Genomic DNA, 20,525 nt, shown 5'->3' with positions numbered 1-20,525 from the left:
TTTTCCTAAACATAACTACATCCATCCTCAAAACTGCTACAAGGGGTTAAAACACTCTAAAATCACACTAATATGCACATAGTCCCGGCGACTGGGTTGCACAACGCCCACAAGCAGCGTTCCTCGTCTTGTCTGAGTCTGCCTTGCTATTGCAAATGCTAAAAATGGAAATAAATGTTATAAAACAGCTTTTTCTTCAGAAAGCAGAAGAAAAAAGACGCACAATGACAGACAAGTCTGTGAAGCCAAATCACATCTAAATTAAATTCTATCCAAACTGAGCAGGTGTGGGAAAACACTGGGTTTTGCTTGGCATTAGCCTTTGTTTCATTTAATTAGCATAATTTAAATATAATGCCATGGCTTTGAAGCAGCTTAATATTCTCTGTGTATGAGAGCCAGCTTTTTTTTTTAGTCCCACATTTTTTGGTCGCGGCTCCGTGTATGAATGTATTATGTAAGAGTGCATGCAAACACGAGCCCACATGCCACCTTTTGAAAACACTGTCTTGTGTGTAGTGCAGTCGAAAACAAGCAGCAAGTGTCATCTGCTGAACTGGCAAGATCCCATCTCACTTATCTCCCTTTTGATATATGTGTGTATTACACTGTACCACAGTAATCTTTTATCACAGATAAAAGACTTCCCCCCCTAAGCTGAGCATGTTACTATAGTGCATTTACTGAGATAAGCATACCGTCCATGTAGTGCTCCTCCGGTGCATTACAAAGAGCTTCACCTGACTTCCTTTCCAAAATGTCATTTTGCTCTATTCCATTAGTCTGTCTGGGCGACTTGAAACGATGTCACCGGTGCTTTCTGTCACGCCAAAACAAGAGAGATTGTTCTTGTTGAATTAATCAGGGGTTATGAATCCCTCTGAGAAAAAACAGAATGTGGTGCGGGTGACAATTGCGCTGCCAGTCATGTTAATTAAAAGAGGACTCGGAATTTAAAAATAAATCTTGCAAAACAGCTTAAGAATTCCTGTTACATCTAATATATTGTCACATAGGCAAGACAATTAAGACTATTTTGATTTGTTTTAATACTCGAGACATTTCATTTTTAACCACCTGCCTACACCTGCATACCATTGTTATCATTTGATCTACTCACACATTATGGTCTGTCCATTAAATGAATCATTTGAGTTGTGTTTACATTTCACGACACGTTGTATGGTATTTAGTGCATAATCATTTTTTCTTGTCTTATTTCTGTTCAGTCATTAGTTGTTTTCATCCATCTCCTGTGTTTCTTCATTGCTAGGGATTTATGGTGTTTCCTCAGTTTCATTTCCTCTGTATTATTTGCTGTATGTGTTGGTACAAGGGCGGGTGATGGATGACGAGTGAGTGGGCCTTTCCTTTAACGTGAAACACTGAGTTACACCACTCTGTATGAAAAGTGTTAGTTCATGTCTCGTCTAAGGGATTGATTAGTTGATTGAAAGGTGATTTTTACTTTGTGCAGCAGTTCTGTGTGTCTGTAAAGGAGCAAGAGAACAGGCATTGCAATTAGCTTTCAATAATGGTAATATGGAGGTTATTGTGGGGGGGGCATGCAGATTGTCTTTTCTTTTAAACTCAAAGAATATATAATAGTGTGGAAAAGGTAATTCACTATTTATAATTCTGGCTGGTGGGGGTGGTTTCTGCAACTTTTTTTTTTTTTTTTTTTTCTTAGCTCACAGCTTAGTTCCAAATGTGCAACTTTTTGTTTTCATGCAGGAAATATATTCTTCGTTTTGCCAAAGATAAGTGGAGGATGAACGAGCGAAAGCACACCCAGGCCATTATTCCAGCCTGGAGGAAACCTTGTCAGGAGACACGGAAATGTGTAGAGGCAGGAAGTCCATGTTGCATTAATGCAATGCTTAAAAACTGTTTCTTGCAGCAGAAGTTTGAGATACTATCACTGACTTTGAACCAATAACATGAATTATTCATCTAATCTAATCTAATCTATACAGCGGAGATTCATTGAAGACGAAATTATCCAGAAGTTGCAGGATACAGTATTTTCCAGCCGTCTGGTCTCACATACTTTCTCAGCAGGTGAAGTTTCTCACACAACACTTGTCAATCATCTTGATGAGTCATCCTTCATGAGATGCTGTGCCGCCCGAGGCCAAGATTGAGTAAAATCCAGCATAGGCAAATGCATATAGGCAGTATATGCAAGATAAGCAATAACTATCACCTACAGTCTTGACTGTTCCCGATCCGCTCGTCTTATTCTTTTGCCTCTTACATCCTGCTATTGCTGCCGACTGGCAAAAAAAACAAAACAAAACATCAGCAAAAAGAAAATGGCCAACAGCTTTTTTTTTTTTAAAACACAGGGGAAAAGCCAATTACATCCAAGCCAGTGAGTCAAGCACATTTAGGGCCATGGACAAATGCATGTCTTCAGAACTGTGGTTTTAATTTTAATATTTCTGCATGTTTAGAGCAGTAATAAACTGAAGCACTTTTACAATGGTGACTTGACCCTTAGTCTGGAAGTAATGTTAATATTTCACTTGTTAATCACCTCCTTTGGTGTTCTCGTGCATCACTAACTATTCATATGTGCAAGCATGGGGAAGCTTAGATACTTATACAGCCCTTATAGAGTGCTCCACTCAGAAGATAATTATTATAAGATCAAGACCAGCAGCAGATTTAAAGACGTTCTTGATTAAGTGTGCTTGATTTTTATTATTTCATGTTCTTAATTACGAGCGAAAATAGCAGCCAAAATGATATTTATTAACACCAGCGAATACTCAATTGTACAAAAAAAACACTAAAAAAGGATATGTGCCTATACAGACCGATAACAATCAAACCGTCACATAAAACTGAAATCAAAGGACATGTTTCTGCTGTGTAGCTAAAATTCCTTCACCAACCCTATGACGGTGTACGGCAAACACCGTGGGGCTCAGCTGTTTTCTAATTGTGCACAAATGCATCCAGTCTCTGTGTGTGTGCGCATATATATAAAGCATCAATTGTTGTATTATAAAGGTATTTTCCACTTATGAGGATACAGGGGGAGCCTTTAAGAGGTGCGATTATAGTCAAAGCAATGCTACTTGAATGCTGAACGATGAATCTGTCAAGTCGCCCTGAGCATTTTCTCAGTGTAATCACGGATCACAAAATGCATTGCATCACCTCAAACAGAAACGGCCTCAGCTATTGTATGGTATTTACTTGATTGATGAGTATTGTATTATTTGTGAAAGTCAACAGCATCTTGTGACTGTGGCGAGACGGTTTGTGACTGACACCTTGTCACAGTCTGGGTATCTTGATTAAAATCAGCAGACACCAAATGAATCCCGGCGATTATATCTCTGACATTCTGGATGATCTCTAAAACGGAGCCGAGATCACATATTTGACCGTGCTCACGATGACAAAAAAAAAAGGTGCAAATAGGTAGGCTAAAGAGAATTATTTCTTTAATTTTGTGAAAAGTATGAAAAAGCAGTTAAAACTAAATGCAGTCACTCTGAGCTCATTTATGCCCTTCTAACTTCTTAATTACTAAGAAGTTGGAAGTGCATAAAAACTAACTAAACTTTGTTAAATCAGATAAATCAGGCAGGTGCTAAATAAAACACTAGCTAATCTGGTCTACTTTGGCAGAGTAGCAGTAATTTGCAATCTCTGCAGCTTAAACACCTTCAGATCACATATTTCAGTGTATTTAATTAAAGATTAAATTGTTTATTTGTTCAATGGACAAGAAAGCTGAAGACACGTCTTTGGTTTGTAGACTGTTTTCCACGTGTCCTTACGATCTTCCAATCAGAGAGAGCATGAATTTCAATTTATATTATTTCCAAGTAAAAGTAGGAGTGAAAAATGATTGGTTGCTATATATTTTGAGAGGCGTCTTAAATTATGCACATGTAACTCCCTGTCCAAACACAAACAGGTTGAACAAAGACACTGACAAACAAGTGTTTAATAAAAGATAGGGCTGTGTGAACTGGTGACAGTATAAGCCAGCTGTATGTATAATGTACTACGGGCCTGAAGGGAAGACAATGTGGACAAGTGTGATAAGACATGAGAATCTAAGGCACATCGCTCCAAACACCTTCCACAATCTGTCATATTTGTAAGATAGTGAGATGTGCAATGCAGCTGTACTACAGAATAATATGCAAATAGCACTGATGGCAAGGAGAGTGATTATCCCTTTAGCTCTACTACGGCAGAGGAGATTATCACAGGGCATCAAAATGTCTGGATAGGAGACAAAGGGCTACAGGGAGGGCTATGCTTCACCTCCACCACTGTCATCTATGGACATTATGAATGCTTTAATATCAGAGGGACTAACTAGTATTAGGTAGCTGTGCCAGACTTAAATATTTATAGTCAAAATAATAAAAACCTGGCGATGTTATCTGCAATGATAGTTTTCAGTTCAAATCCAGGTTAGACTGTAAACTCTGGCTTCCTCTCACAGTCCAAAGACATTATGCGTTTGGTTTACTGGAGACTCTAAATGTACCATAGATAGTGAATGTAAATGGTTATTTGTCTCTGTACGTCATGTTGCAAAAAGGATTCTGTCTATGGGAAAATGAGCCTAACTCTCAGTTGATTTCTAACTTCAGTCAACATTCTCCCGAGAAGTTAATGGTCTCAGTCACTAGATTCAGGTCTTCGTCAGTAGCACATAATTGAGAGGAAAATAGAAAAAGCACGACACACATGAGTGGACGCTGTGTGACTGACAGCTACCGTCAGTCTGTCAACCAGGCACCTATTGTCCAATATACTATATAACTATATAATATACTATATTGGGAAGAGCGGAGGAGGAGCCTGACTGAGAGCTCATCCACTGCACCTACAACCATGCACCTGTTTGATAGTGCGAGCTGTCAATCACACAGAGTTCAAGCCCCAATCATGATGTGCTTCGCGGTCTATTTGACTCTGAATGGGACCATAACTTATAAAATTGACATCATGATGTATTGAAGAAGACCTGAACGTAGACCACGTACTCCTCAGGAAAATGTTTACAAATGTTATGAATCAAGAGAGAAGTTTATTTTGTCAGTGGACACAGAGTTTTAGACACTGAGAGACTACATCCATTTTTATAAATAAATAAATAAATAAAATCTACATTTATTTTCATGTGCAGTCCTTATACACGGTCTCACCCTGAGTCTGCTTGGATTGGCTGCATGATGTATCATAGATGAATGGATGAATAGATGGATTGATAATGTCCTGGAGTTTTACAACTGTTTTGAAGCTCTACGGGACGATGAACTGACATCAGTACTGACACGTGTACCAGTAAAGCCAGCACAAATCCAGGTTCCAAATCGCCAAGAGCCCGATGACTATGTTTTTTATTAATGATTTAAGGAGTCTGACCTCAAAAGATTGGTGCCAGTAGATAGAAGACTATACACAGACAAACCGGCATAAATGTACTGAATAATGTGGTTATTATGGAGCTAAAGATCTGCCACTGCAAGGAAATACCTCAGGATTAAACAGTTATATAAGACGGCCATCTGATTTCTCATCCTTCAAATCAACACTTACAGTTTCAATCATCTGGTAGCCTATTCTGACACAAACACTCCTTCCTGCCACTCATGCCGTTTCTCTTCTAAACTGATGCTATTTGCAAATGTTTTAAAGAATAGCTTTTACATCTCTTTTTTATACTAAATATTTACTTTGTTTTATTATCTTTGTCTTACTTTTTTTTAACCTAAATATGGTGTGCTGAACCGCCTGCATTGCACTGATGCTTAATCAATAGCACCAATGAATGATGACCTACATATCCATCTGAAAACAGAGGTAATAAACTAATCTCCAGGATAATTAATGCAACATTATTCAATGCCTGTGTTGGGGTGAATATGTATACACAATTACTTCTTAATTTGGTCCATAGGGATACGTTTCCCCATACAGATCAAGAGGGCAGCAGTATGAGCTGCTACAGGCACCGAACCCTTTATGTCCCTGCTGAAGGACCTGAAGACAGAGAGGTTAGGCCTTCAAGGAAAGACAATGGAGGCAATGTGCTCTGTTGCCTTGATTAATTCAGCACTTGATAGCAGGTGTTATCCACTGCATAGCAAAATGGTTGACGCGCAGGAAACTGCATTCATTCTCTTTTAGTACGTCTTTGTATGGGAGTGACTGTGGCCCACAAGCAGTCTCTGGGATACTAAAAACATGTCACTTACATGCCGCACCGTTTCGAGTATGCTGCTGATGCACAAACATCAGGACTGTAAAAGTGTAAACACATTTATATGGCCATTAAAAACGACGCAATTAGCAAATTGCAATGGTTGAAAATGAACTGCTCCATGTTTGCTGGTTCAATGTTTTATGCCAATTAAAAGGGTCAACACAGGTGAGAAGAAGGGGATGTTGGCAGAGCTAAAATCCATCATGGACGATGGCTCTCACTTGCTATGTAACCCTGTTGCACCCACAGTGTAGGACGAGGCGCTTTACCAGATATTTCATCTGAAGGTGTAAATGAAGTACATATGATAGTACTTCAATTATTCATCATATTATGCATTTCTTTTCCAGGGTCAAGCAGCAGTGTGTAGTGGCTTGTGTTGTTGCCTCACAGCAAGAAGGTCACTGGTTCAGTTATCGGTTCTGACTTTATGCAATTGTGTCGTTTCAATTTGTCAATTTGCAGTTTTGAGTCCACATCTATGGGAAAACAAAAAACAGTAAAGAACGTCCTCTATAACGTCAAAGAGTTCAAGGAAATCTCTAGCAATGTGGATGGCATAGAGCTCTTTGTAGAAACACAAACTGTGTGCATAAATTGTTTATGACCACTAAGAGCAGTGACAAAAGGTGCAGAGACACGGAGGACAGAAACAGGCTGATGAAAGAAGCCTTTTAGGAAGTTTCACTGCATGAATAAGGAGCAGAAGAGCTGAAGCAGCAACACAAGCGGCACAATCAACTACTCAATGAGAAGAAAAAGATTCACGGCTACACACCCACATTCAGATCAACATTGTCAGGGCAGTTCCACCACAAAATGACATTCTGCTGATTTCTCACTTTTCCCTTGCTAAAGTCAATGTGGACATAATTACATGCACACACCATGACTGAGAGCATTGCAAAATCTGTTTTTTTAGCCATACCTCTTTGGCTCCTTCAATTCCTGCAGCAAAAGAGGGAACAAGTGCAGAGACATCTAATTCCGTCGGTCAGAGCCAGCCATCAAAGTGAAACCAAGGCCACCGATCACCGATCGAACCAAAAGTGGGGAATAAACTTTGGTTTCACTCAAAGCATCAAATTAACAAACAGCAACACCACAGTCGTTGAAAAGAGATTCCTATCATTCCTATCATAACCACATCCCATCACAAATGAAGAGTTTCAATATATAAAAATACTTCAAGAGGAAACAATCAAACGTTACATCTCACAATGGGAAAAGCCACACAGGTGAAATGCACTGTATAAGCAGGTGCATTACATGGAGTAATAGCATAGTGGATGTAGAAAACCCATGAAGACCGACACTAAAGTAGTAAGAGAAGAACACAACATGACCCTATGTTACAATGTTCTGTGGAGTGACTATAATGCCTTCTGTGCACTTGCTACATCAGCTTCAGTCTGAAGTATGGCTGGTGATCAAAACTGGCTTCTGATTGGTGACATTTACTGGTGAACATGACATTTTCTGAAATGGAGAGAATGATGTGATGAAAATGCTGCTTTCTCCCCCTCTATAATTCATCACAGAGACAGGTACGGAAAATAAAACATCTTGGTTTAGTGCAGGCTGCAAATAATGCTTTACATAATCAATTATCTTTCACTTACTATGTTGGTTAATTATTAGATGTTTGGTTCAAAAAAGGTCAGAAAATGGTGATAAGTGTCACTGTTTCTCAAACTGCAAAATTATGAAATCCTCATGTCTTGTCATAAAAAAGATACTGAGTTGTTTGTTTAATATATAGCAAATAAATAATAATTCTCCCAATCCCACTGCCATTTATTGTGTTCTACAACAGAAAGCTGTAATTTCTTAAAAACTGCAACAGCCAGTTAATCTAGCCTACAGAAGGAATTCAGGTACGCAACTGTCATAATGTGTCTAATGCAACTTTTCAGCTTCAAAATAAACAATGTTAGAAGTCGTAAAGGTAGTAGTTTGAATACAAGTTGTAATGAAACTAAACTAAACTAGCTTTTATTGATCATGTGGCATAGTAGCTTCCACATAAGCTCCATTTTCCTGAGCATTCCTGAGACTCAAAACACAGCAGAGTTTCCTGATGCAGCGTGGAATAACACAGTGCCATACAAGGACACGAGGAAGCAAAAAGACCTAATGACAGGCACGTACATGCGCAGCTGGCAGAAGCACCTCCATATGACAGTGACGAGAGAAGAAGATTGCTCACCAGCATGCAACTACAAATTGATGTGCAGGTGTTTTACCCACCTGACCATTTGTGACTCAATCCTCATCACCAGACCCACAAATTTGCACCAAACAAGCATCTCAATCAGTCAGACCTGCTCACCTACAAACCGAGTTCACTCCATTTCCCAAGTAGCGTGCCCACCACTGCAGAAAACACACCATCCATTCTATGACATTACTACATGCATTTAATATTGTCACAGAATTTAAATGCAAGTAACCCATGTCTGCCGTTTTTGCTTGCTGCAGCTGCACTGCTGAAACCCCACATAAGCATATAGCAAGGCGTCTGTTTTGCTCAGCTGGCAAGATCACAGCAGTATCCCCCCATTAAGGTTCAGAGTTCACTGGCTGCAATGCGTTGGTGAATTAAATACCTCATTAAATTCCTTTAAGCGGCAGAAAACCATGAAGAAGAAGATACAATAGTACGTAATTATCCCTCGCTTGTGCTCATTGTTCTTTGGTTACTGAACAATGTCTTGTGTGATGACTCTTTCAAACAAAAACATTTTAATTCCTGGTACATTTCCCACCACGTGTGGGGCAGCCGTGGCACAGGCGAACTGTAAGACATTGTGCACTGTGTAAAAGCCCACTTTATCTGCACCAGCTCAAATCAATGTATTTGTTTATTTGTGGACAGATCCTACAAGATCCGGTGAATAAGAACTTTAACCTCTCGCTTTCCCAGATGCATCGCAGAAAGGACGTCATCATCAACAAGCTTGTCGATTTGTCCATTAGCTGTTTAACACAAAGTGTTAATTAGTTAGCTTATTTTGCATCAAGTTTCTAAAACCATAGCTCTTCACTCTTCCGTTCACTCTTTATCCATTTAGTTCATTTGAGAAGAGACGTTTTGCATTCATGAGCTTCCTCTTCAAATCTGGCTGGTTTGTCTGCTCAGGCTACTGTACAAACACGGCTGTGTAAAATGGTGGACTTCACTTAAACACAAGCCAAAAGCACATAAAAAAGGCCAACGCTGGGGTGTCAGATAGCTCAGTTGGTAGAGCTGGTGCCCTGTAGGGCTCAGGGCCCATTTGTAGTGACCTGGATTCAATTCCACCTGCGGGCCTTTGCTGTGTGCTTTCCCTCTTTCATGCTTCACTGTCCTGTCCAATAAAGGCAACAAAGGCCCCAAAAATATCTTACAAATAAAATAATAATTATTAGGACAAGGAAGCTGAAAATAAGCTAACGTATGTTAAAGCTTAAATACAAATGAAGTCATTATGTTAAAACTATGTGCACAGATTAATTAATGCAATCAGGTTGATCTATCCCATTGCAAATCAAAACAATGAATATGATATGATATGATATGATATTATACTAGTACTCATAAATGGTTGCGTGCCTCATTATGGGTGAATAATTCATTGTTTTCACAATTTGAAGCAATGCCATTGGCAAATATCAAATGCTGCAATATAAACGTCATGTTTATATTGTATTTTGTGCAATGTCACTTGTGTGAAACACTTTGTATTCCAAGTTCTCATCCTCGCATTAGAGTGTTGGAGATGATCATTTGTGTCGTATGTTAATGCTCCATCACATTTTAAAACACATAAATATTGACTTGAACCTTGACTTTAAAAAAAACATATTTCTGATTAGTCTGAAAATCAGTTGGATATTTTAGCCCTGTTTGGTATAACTGTGACAGCACTGACTGTTGCCTTGGATATGCAGAACAGTCATTTATTTAGCATGCAAGAGAGGTGGTTCACTTCACTTTTCTGCCTTTAAATGGTAAATCGTCTGTGATAGGTTATTACTGGATGTGCAGTAGGAGTCCATCTCTTGCCGTCCTGCAAAGCACCTGAAAGAGTGAATGGTATTTCAAAACTCTAGTGTGTTGTCTGTGGCTAATGATGATGCAAAGTGTAGAAAGAATTGTTGCTTAATGACAACTCAGCAAGACACTTTTACCAATATGCAGAGGGAAGAGTTGGTCCAGGCAGGGAGATCTATTTCGAGACAGAGTAGCCGTTTGCCCTTGCGTGTCACATTATAGTGTGTTATCACGTCAAGGATAATTGGAAGTGTGGGAGGGAATACCAAGCGGGGATACTGAGGACAAAATTATGGTGAAGGAAAACAGTGAAAGCCAAGAGCAATATCCAAGCTGCCTCCGCAGAAGTGACAATGAGGTGATGTGCGATGTTTATGGATGCTGTACATCAATTAACTTTATCTTTTAGGTAGCCTCACACAGCGCTGCAGTGGCTAGCATTGTTGCCCCACAGAAGAAAATGTCACCGGTTCGGAGCGAGGGCCTTTCTGTATCGAGTTTGCATGTTGTCCCTGTGTGTGCGTGGGAGTACAGCTTCCTCCCACAGTCCAAAGACATGGGGATGAGGATGCATGGACACTCCAAGTGAATGTGAGAGAGAATGGTTGTTTGTCTCTGTATACAGTATATTGGCCCTGTGATGGAATGGCGACCTGTCCGAAGTTTAACCGCCGTTCATTTGAAGTCAGCTGGGATTTTGCTCTACTCTCAAAAAATCCGAGAGCAGAGATCCGCCAGCACAAGTTTCCTGAGCGCAAGAGGAAGAGCTCGAGCTTGGAGTGCAGGAAATCTGCGCGAGCAGCAATTACAACCGAGTGCGAGTGCACAGTTTGAGCACGAGCAGAGCAAATTTGAGTGCGAGAGCAGAGTTTGGAGAGACAATATCACAAAATCTGAATGTGAAATCAATAAATAATGCTCTCAAATCAATATAATATGCACTTGAATTAAGATAGGAAATGACCCCCATACAGGACTGGCGAAAGCATTAATTGTGAAAACGACAGGGTAACCCACACGGACTGTATATCAAAGATGGACATAGTCTTCCAGTTTTTCTCCTGAAACCAACCTGGTTGCAAAAAGAAATCTGTTCAAATGGAAGTCTTATTGTGTGCCTGTTGATGTGTGATTGACAGCTGGTATTGTCCGATGGTTGCAGGTGTCACCTCTGAACATTTTGCAAAACTTCACAGCACTGGATGAAGGGAGTTCAGATCCTTATGGGTTCCATCGCCCATTTTCACCAAGCAGTACAGGCCGGTTGACATCAAGCAATAATATCTGTTGCCGTATTGTCAAACATGGGAATGGTAACAAAATAACCAATTTTTAGCACCCTTTCTTTGGGGTACTAAATGTAGTGGTCCGAGTTAGACACACTTCTCCACAAATTTGTTTTTCCACAATCATCACTGGCGTGTGATGGGGGGGCAAACAGTGGTGTTTTTCTGTGCAGCCTGCAGTCTTTTCCTCAAACAAAGCTTGTTGTTGTTGTGGTGGAACACGATCAGATCAGGGTGTGCCGCCCCAAACCACACAGTGGCAAGCTGAACTGCACTGTATTTTAGCTTTTTTCTTTTTTTTTTTACCGCACAAAACTCGACCCATGCCAAGAAAAGACAATATACAGTTTTAATTGTGTAAAAATAAATTCTGAATAGGGAGTCAGACTATTAATTATTTCACATGCATGACCAAAAGAGAGAGCCTGCCTTTTTCCAGTCATTGATTCTTCATTTTCAGACTTTAAAGCGTTTACTAAAAAATGATCTTGCTTGTGATTTAAAAGAAACCTTTTAATTTCATACCCAATTTTAAGGATAAGCAATTTTAATGTGTTTTAGAGACATTTTAAGAGGTTGAAGCAGATTTTTTTATATATAGTTATCGCATTCATATCATGAAATGCAACTATTTTAGTCAAGATAAGTGACATTAAATTTGTTATATTGTTCCTTGATTAATAATAAATACATATTATGATACAGCTATAATTAGTAGACCATAATGCATTGCATCTGTCCAACAAAAGAACACAAAATGCCCCTAAAAGAGTAGAGCTGTCGGCTTCTTCTATTAGTCTCTTTAGCGTGACGAGCACCACAGTGAGGAGGCATGAAGGAGTAATGATGGGGTGTCAAATTCATACTAACGTATCAAAAATGTTATTTCACATAACAGCTCACTTAATATTTTTAATTCACAATGACAGGATGCATTTTGATAAAACGCATTTTCATAAATGTATATGGTTATTTTATGTCACTTTAAGCAAAGTATTTTTGTACAGCCACTTTTAAGACTGCACCCAGTAGAAAGGTTTGAATAAAACCGACAATTAAGGTCAACATAAAAAGCCAATGTGTTCTTGTCTCATGTTACTGTCAGCATTAGCTGATAAAGAGCTGACAGGAAGTTTAATATTTAAAACTTCCACTGCTCCTTATTCTTTTAAACTGCATCATTAACGAAGCCCCCATCAATACAATTAAGCGCACAGGTAAAATACTACTTTATGCCCCATCTTTGCTTCAGGCACTAACATTGCAGCATTGTTATACATTGGTTATCCAAATCATGTGAAAATGCTCTTTAAATATTGCATTCTCTGATATTGTATAAGTACCATCTTATATAAGCACTTTGGTAGAAGTCTAAAAGGGAAACTGCTTGCGGATCATTATAAATGTAATACAAGAATGCAGCAAGTTTATAAGGAGTCTAAATATGTCCTGGTCACTTTAAAACCCACGAGAGACAAAAAAATAAATAAATCATCCGAGGCTACAGAAAAGGGTGGGAAAACAATGGGTTTAAATGTCCAAATCTTTCTATTGTACATACAGACTCCGTCTCCACCATGATAACACTGCAGCATATTTATTGAGAATTAAAACAACAGCAGTGTTGCTATGGTGCAGGAGCCACCTGGAAGTGAACCATCTAAAATTAACATTCAGCATCTGACAAAGTGGAGAAACACCAGTGAAGCCTTGTGTCCTATGATCATGTAGCTTGGTTGTGGTATTCCTCCAGGACTGTGATGCTGCCCACACAGTGTCTCTGTGCATATGTGCAGAGTTTAACAGGCACAGAGCTTATGGTGTGTGTGTGGGGAAACACAAAAGAAAAAAAAACACAACAAAAAAATACTACGCATAATCAACTGTTCTGACGATGTGACTGTCAGTTCAGCTCAGTGTCGGTGAGAAAGAGTGCCGCATGAAAGCCAAATTCTCCAAGAGCATTTGAGGCAATAAGACAATGCCAGTGCAGCGCTGCACTATTTTTAAGATTTTCTTCACTCTGCTGTTATGAAACACAGGGCTCACTCTTCACTTCAAGACTTTTACATTTGGACTCATGGTGTAACAACAATGCCCCCTGATGGTTAGGCTTGGGCACAACAGACCTGAAAATATCAGCACAATGTCTAAGTAGAGTATAATGTTCACAGAGTGAACGGCTCCATTTGCAAAATCAAAGCAGTAATCATCAAACAAGTGCACCCATGTTTGGCTGCCTGTGTGAACATGTCATCACATGCCGATCGGTCATGTAGACGTTTGCTGCATCAACGCAAATAAACACTTTGTAAAATGAAACCTAAAAAGACCTACAGCCTAACCAAATAAATAAAATACAACTGGAAATATTCATGTTAGCAATAATTTGTAAAGTGATATTAAAACGGTCAAAAACCACAGGGAACTGCAATGTTTTGATTCAAGTCTGGATTTAAGATGTCTCTTTAGGACATTTTCTTGTTTAATTGATTGTTGTACAATAGGGGTGTACAATAGAATAGAATAGCCTTTATTGTCGTTATTTTGTGGACAACGAAATTTGGGTGCCACTCAAATGCCACACAATAAGGTGTTTTCATGCGTGTCATGAGCAAAAACTGAGAATCTACAACAGGCTATTTATACTGTGTATATACACTCATCAGCAGTAAGTCTACAAACAGGACAGTCAGACAGACACTGGCTCCTGAAGGTGCACGGTGGCCTTCATACTTCACAATCCCACACACGTAGGAAGAGAGATGTAGGGGAAGGTGTACACAGTTGTTTGTTGTTTGTAACCTCGCTCCGAAATACCTCTAAATCCTTTACACTGCTCCTTTAAATTGTCCAATTTACAACGACAAACCAGACCGAGGCTGCATCCTGAAGCTTCTCCACCACTCCTCTCCTGTCCTGTCATGTCCTCAGCCTCCTTCCTTAACAGCCACTGCTGCAACGTAACAAAGTAACTTGAGGTAGAGAAATGTAGGTAAAAGAGGCAGGCAGCGAGGGAAAGTGGCAACCTTTCAGGCAGTTTATATAGAACCTCATGGATAATAGATGTCTGTTACTGAGGAGCTGGGCTTGTACCTGATACAAGCCAGACCGGCTTTACAGTTGATCTAAATTTGGATCGAGTTCAGAACACTTAAACCTCAAACTGCTGACTGTAACTGGATTTATGTTTTTACTTAAACTCACATGCTGGCAATTCCCCCGTCATCACGTCATTAATGTTTCATCACTGATGTCATATCCTCATTTTAGTCAGCGATAGGTGAGACAAGTGCGGCTTCTTCCATATCCTCCATTAACGGCACAGCGTGAACCACAACAGCGCAAACATATTTTTTTTTCTGGGTCAGGGAGGAAATGAGAGATGAGACGCACATTCTGTCCAGACAGATGCGTTAGTTGCCAAACCACAACAAAAAAGCAAGTCTGCCGTTCCTATTACTTAGCCTAATCAAAATAACCCTTTTCCTAGCACACAAAAAAAACCATGACCTTGTCCTTCCCTCAGGAAAGCTGTGAGTAAAACATGAGGCATTTGAGCTGCTTAATGAAATTACCTGACTGATTATCTGATTAGATTTTGGGATCACCTTGCTGCATTCATTTGCATATCAGTGATCCACACAGACAGTTATCCAGAGTTTCTATTCTGAATTGTCCTCAAGTTATACGTGCAGGAGAATGGGTCAACATGGAGGGAACAATGTAATATGTCAAACATCTAGGACTGCAATAAAAGAATTTATATTACTGGGTAATCTGTCCATTATTTTCTTGATCGATTAGTGATCCATTAGTTGGTTAGTGAATAAAAATGCAAGAGCTCTGCTGTTTCCAGTCCTCAAAATGGTAAAATCCACAACACTACACACCATACGCCTACTTAAATGCTTACATTAAACATTAACTATTGCAGGATCCATTGCACGTGCATTATGAGGCCTCAATAATATCTTCACAATCACCAATTACTGTATTTTACCACACACTGTGTTTCTCGGTGTATCTGTGTTTAGATCTCATGCCATATTCCATTGCTAATATAGCAAGATAAATAAAAATACAAGGAAGCATCCATGAAAACATTCACAAGTGAATTCTACTGCTAGGAAAACATGTTCATTCAGCAGTTTGTATACACCTGATTATACAAAGTTAATAGTTAGTTTCATTGTTTTTGTTCATTAAGACTAAACGGAGGCAGAATATTAATGCCATGAACAACAAAAATCACGAAAAAGGTTATGAACTGCAGCTTCAAAATTAAAATAAGATTGTGAATCTCCAACTATAATTGGTGTTAAACAATTAGTGTCACTTCATTCTAGTACTCGACTCCATATCTCGGGTCTAAAAAGTGACAATGAAAATGTGGCAACCCAGTGTTTGTGGAAGACAGGGGAGATTGGTTGGTTCTGTGGGATCACTGCACAGCAAGTGACCCATCGCAGAGAAACGTAGCAGGTCACAGAAATGATGAGAGACATGGACAACAAAGAACAAAGCAGGAACAAGTGAAGAGGAAGACTGTTGTGACAGCCGACTGTGAGGGCGTGAAAAGAGGTTTCTTTCATGACCCTTGAGGAGTATTTTGTTTTATGATGAGCCTGCATGAAGACTAACTAAAGGCACAGTACATAATGTTCCTGTGACGACGTGCAGTTAGGGAAAATAAGGATATTGTCGGACAAAAATCAGAGGGACTTTGAAAGAAAACCAACAGAATGATCTACTATATAATGTAATTAGTATAAATCTAAATAAAAACTAAGTACACAGCTGTAGAAATGGAAATTGCACATGAGAATGGGCTGAGCTCAACAGCAATGGGACAATGTAGTCTATATTATTCGGTATTGTGTTTTTCAGAGCCTATTTGAGTTCACTGAAGAGAAAGCATTGGTAAAGGAAGTCTAGTGTGTTTTGACAGACCTATAGCACCTTCCAAGGGACAACAGTTAAATCACGAGGTGACCATGATGTAATATTCATGAGAGCTTTCACTTTAACTTATGCAACATTTACTAGGTCTTTTGTTTGTCTCTTCTCATACAACGCTACTGTAAAATATTTACCAGCTTTAGCAGGTGAAAAAAAAGCTTGTACATGGTTATATTTTCCACTAGATGGTAGTGTAGTTCTCCCTCTGTTTCACCAGGGGCTGCAAGATCTAATGCCTCTTTCCTCCAATGTGATCAGGATATCAAATAGATGAGGGATTATAGGATAGAGGGATAACAATTTTCCAAAACTGGAAATAATATAAAAACTTATTGGCATGGCTTTGCTTTAAAAAAGGCAATACATATATAGGACGAGTGAGGTGAACAAGACTATACAGTGGGCTGAGGACTAAGTGTAAAAATCAATATTGCAGTATTGCAAAGGGATCTTTTCTTGTCTTGCATACTGTGAACTACAGTATCTTACAATGTGTAAAATGCAAACACAAACTGGAGCATAACATTTACAATCTCCTGAATTACCGTGAACAGCAGCTGTGGCCACCTTAATGAGATAAAAATCAAATTTTTAAATGGTGACCAAATTCATACACAATGAGGGAATGTCCACACAGCATTCTAACACAGTTTAAAATACATCTCTATTCATTTTTGCCAAAATATGGCCAATTAAAATATACACACTGAACACACATTTTGTCTCGTCACATGCCCAGTACGTTGTCAACAAGCCCTTTTGAAGGATTTGGCAAAAATATGACTGTTTGGACCATTCTGATAGCAAACTGTTATTGTTCCGTATAAACATCCGCAACACTCGTATCACTGGCAAGGATATAAAACGCATATTTTGATATTTATTGGCACAACAGTAGAGGTTGGAAACTGAGAGCACACAGATGGACACTGGAGAAGTGGATTATGCTGCAGAGTTGTTTAAGAAGTTTTCTACTGAGTTTTGCAAATGCAATGCCAGAAAAGCGCGTCACCCTCAGGATTTAGAGACGCAGGTTAGCATACATGAGCTACACTGAACTCCCGAGATTCTATGGAAATTTTCTGATTGGGCTTTGATATTCTACAGGAAATGAACGCACAATGACATATTTTTCATTTTTCCTCTGTGTTCATCTCCCACTGTATACTTTATATGTGAACGGCAAAGACTTGAGAATGTCCTGACCCAATAACTTCAGGCACCGTCCATTGTTGGAGTCTGAAAACAACTATGGAGTGGAGTAAAATGTCTAAAAAAAGCCAGTCGAGAACTTTTATGAGGGCTTATTAGCAAAGACTTGCGTACATACTTAATCGCTTTGAATATAAAAATAGTCTGGTTATCAGTAGCTATGGAATAAGCCTTTTATTTTAGGCAAAGGCCCTACTTTGCAGAAACTTACCATGCAAAGACAAACAGCATCCTGTCTGGTACAAAAAGGAGTCATTTGTTATAATCTGCAGTCTCACCATCAGATGTCACTAATTCTTCCACAGTGAGCGTTTATAAATGTTTCTTTCAAATTCACTCATCTGAGATACATACCATCGACTGTACAAGAGTGTGCGGCCACACTGAATATCAATACACCAGTGAAGTGGATGATCAGCCTGACTGGGCTTTTAACAAGAAATTAATACTTTTAACATGAAGTGAGTTATAGCATCCTGTCAGAGGTGCAGGGACTGGCCTAGAGACCTAGTAATCGGTTACTGTTGATCTCGCGATATACACAGAACAATGATATTGATTACACCACTGTAAATCTCATCCTGCAAGTGTTCCTGTGCTGCGAAGGCTTCAGCATTCATGGGGGACACATCCGATGAATGATCACCATAACGGGTCAGAGATGGATAATGCTGACGGAGAGCTTTTGCGAGGTAATAAAGAGCCCGGGTGTGGATGTAGGCGAGGGGGCCTCGGCGCTCAAGTCTCTTCCTGTTGCTGAATCAGTATAGATTTTCCATTTGTTTAAATAGCACGTATCATATGCAGGAAATACAACATTAGCTACCGTCACTGGAAACTGAACTGATGGCTTCCTCACCTCCACAGGGGTTTTAATCAACAAGAATCAATCGCATCCTGAAGCTATAATAGAATTTTATGGTCGGGTTATTAAGACCTGTTGAGAAATATGTACGCTTCCACTGACGCTGCAAAGTTAATCTTTAATAAATACTGATTATTTCTAATCCTTTCTTTACATTTGCTTTGACAACTCCATCATAAATACTTGGACTTTCTAAAAGTGAACAAAGACGTCACTGACATTATGCCTAATAGCCACTTTGATAAAGTAAATGGATATTTCATAATTAGCACCATCCATGTGCTGAGGCACAAACACAAACACAGCTGAGATTCTACACACACAGATATCGACTTATTGGTGTTGTAGCCTGGTGTATTTACAAGGGCCATCCAATAATCTCCGAACACTTCATTAGAGGTGACAAATTACCATGCAGTCAACAATGGAAATACAAACTGCACACGAAAGAATGTCCTAGGATATAGTAGGGACCAATGTTTTCATCTTTGCATCGGTTTTTACACAAAGGGTTGATTTTAATTTGTGTATTACAACTATGTGTAGTATGTGCTCTCATTTTTCCTTGTGGTAGGATTTTATTTATGATTATACAGCACTTTGTGATTTTTATCTGCTATATAAATAAATTTTACTTACTTACAAATAGACTAATCAATGCCCTTTTAATGGCCAACTTTTACATAGCGTTGCAAATGTGACATATGTATCTCATGGGAAGAGATTTTATTATGATACTAGTCATACTCCAATCAATTGTATTTGCTGGCAAACCCTCTGTCAGACTCTCCCTATGAACAGGCTAATCAGTAGTATGTGTTTCATGCCTCTTAACAGATGCAGTGAAAAAAACAAAAACAAAAAAAAAAACAATTAAAGATATGATATTGCTATTTTTTTCACCAAGAACCACCTGGGAAAATACTGAGCTCTTGAGGTAACCATTATCGGCAACATTAAAATACAGTATACAAGTATATGTCAGGAATCACATATACTGTACTTAAACACACTGGTAGTGAAATTAGATTAAGACGGAGTGAGAGATAAGGTGATGCTAATATTAGTTTATCTGTTATTTGTTTCATTTTCTACCAAACATACCCTGGAAGAACCAGTAGAACAGTATTTTAGATTTTTTTTCTCTAAGTAGCATCAGAGGAAGCTCACATATCACTGGTGGCACATGTACCACAGGTTGAGAACCATGGAATTACACATTGCCAAGCCAAAAAATGTAGCATACTCTTATATTTGTCTTAGCGCTTACTGTACAAGCCTGTAGGGGCAGTGTTAGTATCAGAGGTTGCTTCAGTTTGTAGTAGATGCAGCAACATTTTGTGCCTGAAAATGGGGTCCTAAATATTCTGAATGACCAGGTTTTCCAGGCATATTCTAATGGTTCAGTAAGCATGAGCCATTTTACATTACATTACATGTCATTTAGCAGACGCTTTTATCCAAAGCGACTTACAATGGAATCAAGTACAATTAGCCAGGGGTGGAATCGAACTTGCGACCATCTTTGGTACACAAGGTAGGGTCTTAACCACTGAGCCACTCCACCCCCCATCATTTTCACACATGGATTGGCCCCCAGAGTCCAGCCCTCAAAACCACTAAGAATGTTTGGGATGTGTAGGTGAAGACACAGCAGCTTCTCCCATCATAAATACAATATCTCGGCAAAATATAATACAACTGTGGATTAAAATAAATGCTGTGACATTGCAAAAGCTTATAAGACAGTAGATCATTGCTTCCCAAAGTGTGGGCAGCAGTGTGTTTTGGGCCGTGGAGTTACTGTGAGTTTAAAATTCTTATATTTACAATAATAAATCAAGACATTGTCCTTTGTTCTGAACTTTCCATTGGAATTTATGGGAATAAACTGGGCATTTTCAAAACTGGAGGTTG

The sequence above is a fragment of the Solea senegalensis genome, linkage group LG18 (assembly GCF_019176455.1).
Source record: "Solea senegalensis isolate Sse05_10M linkage group LG18, IFAPA_SoseM_1, whole genome shotgun sequence".
NCBI classification, from domain to species: domain Eukaryota; kingdom Metazoa; phylum Chordata; class Actinopteri; order Pleuronectiformes; family Soleidae; genus Solea; species Solea senegalensis.
This window is presented reverse-complemented; position numbering follows the sequence as displayed.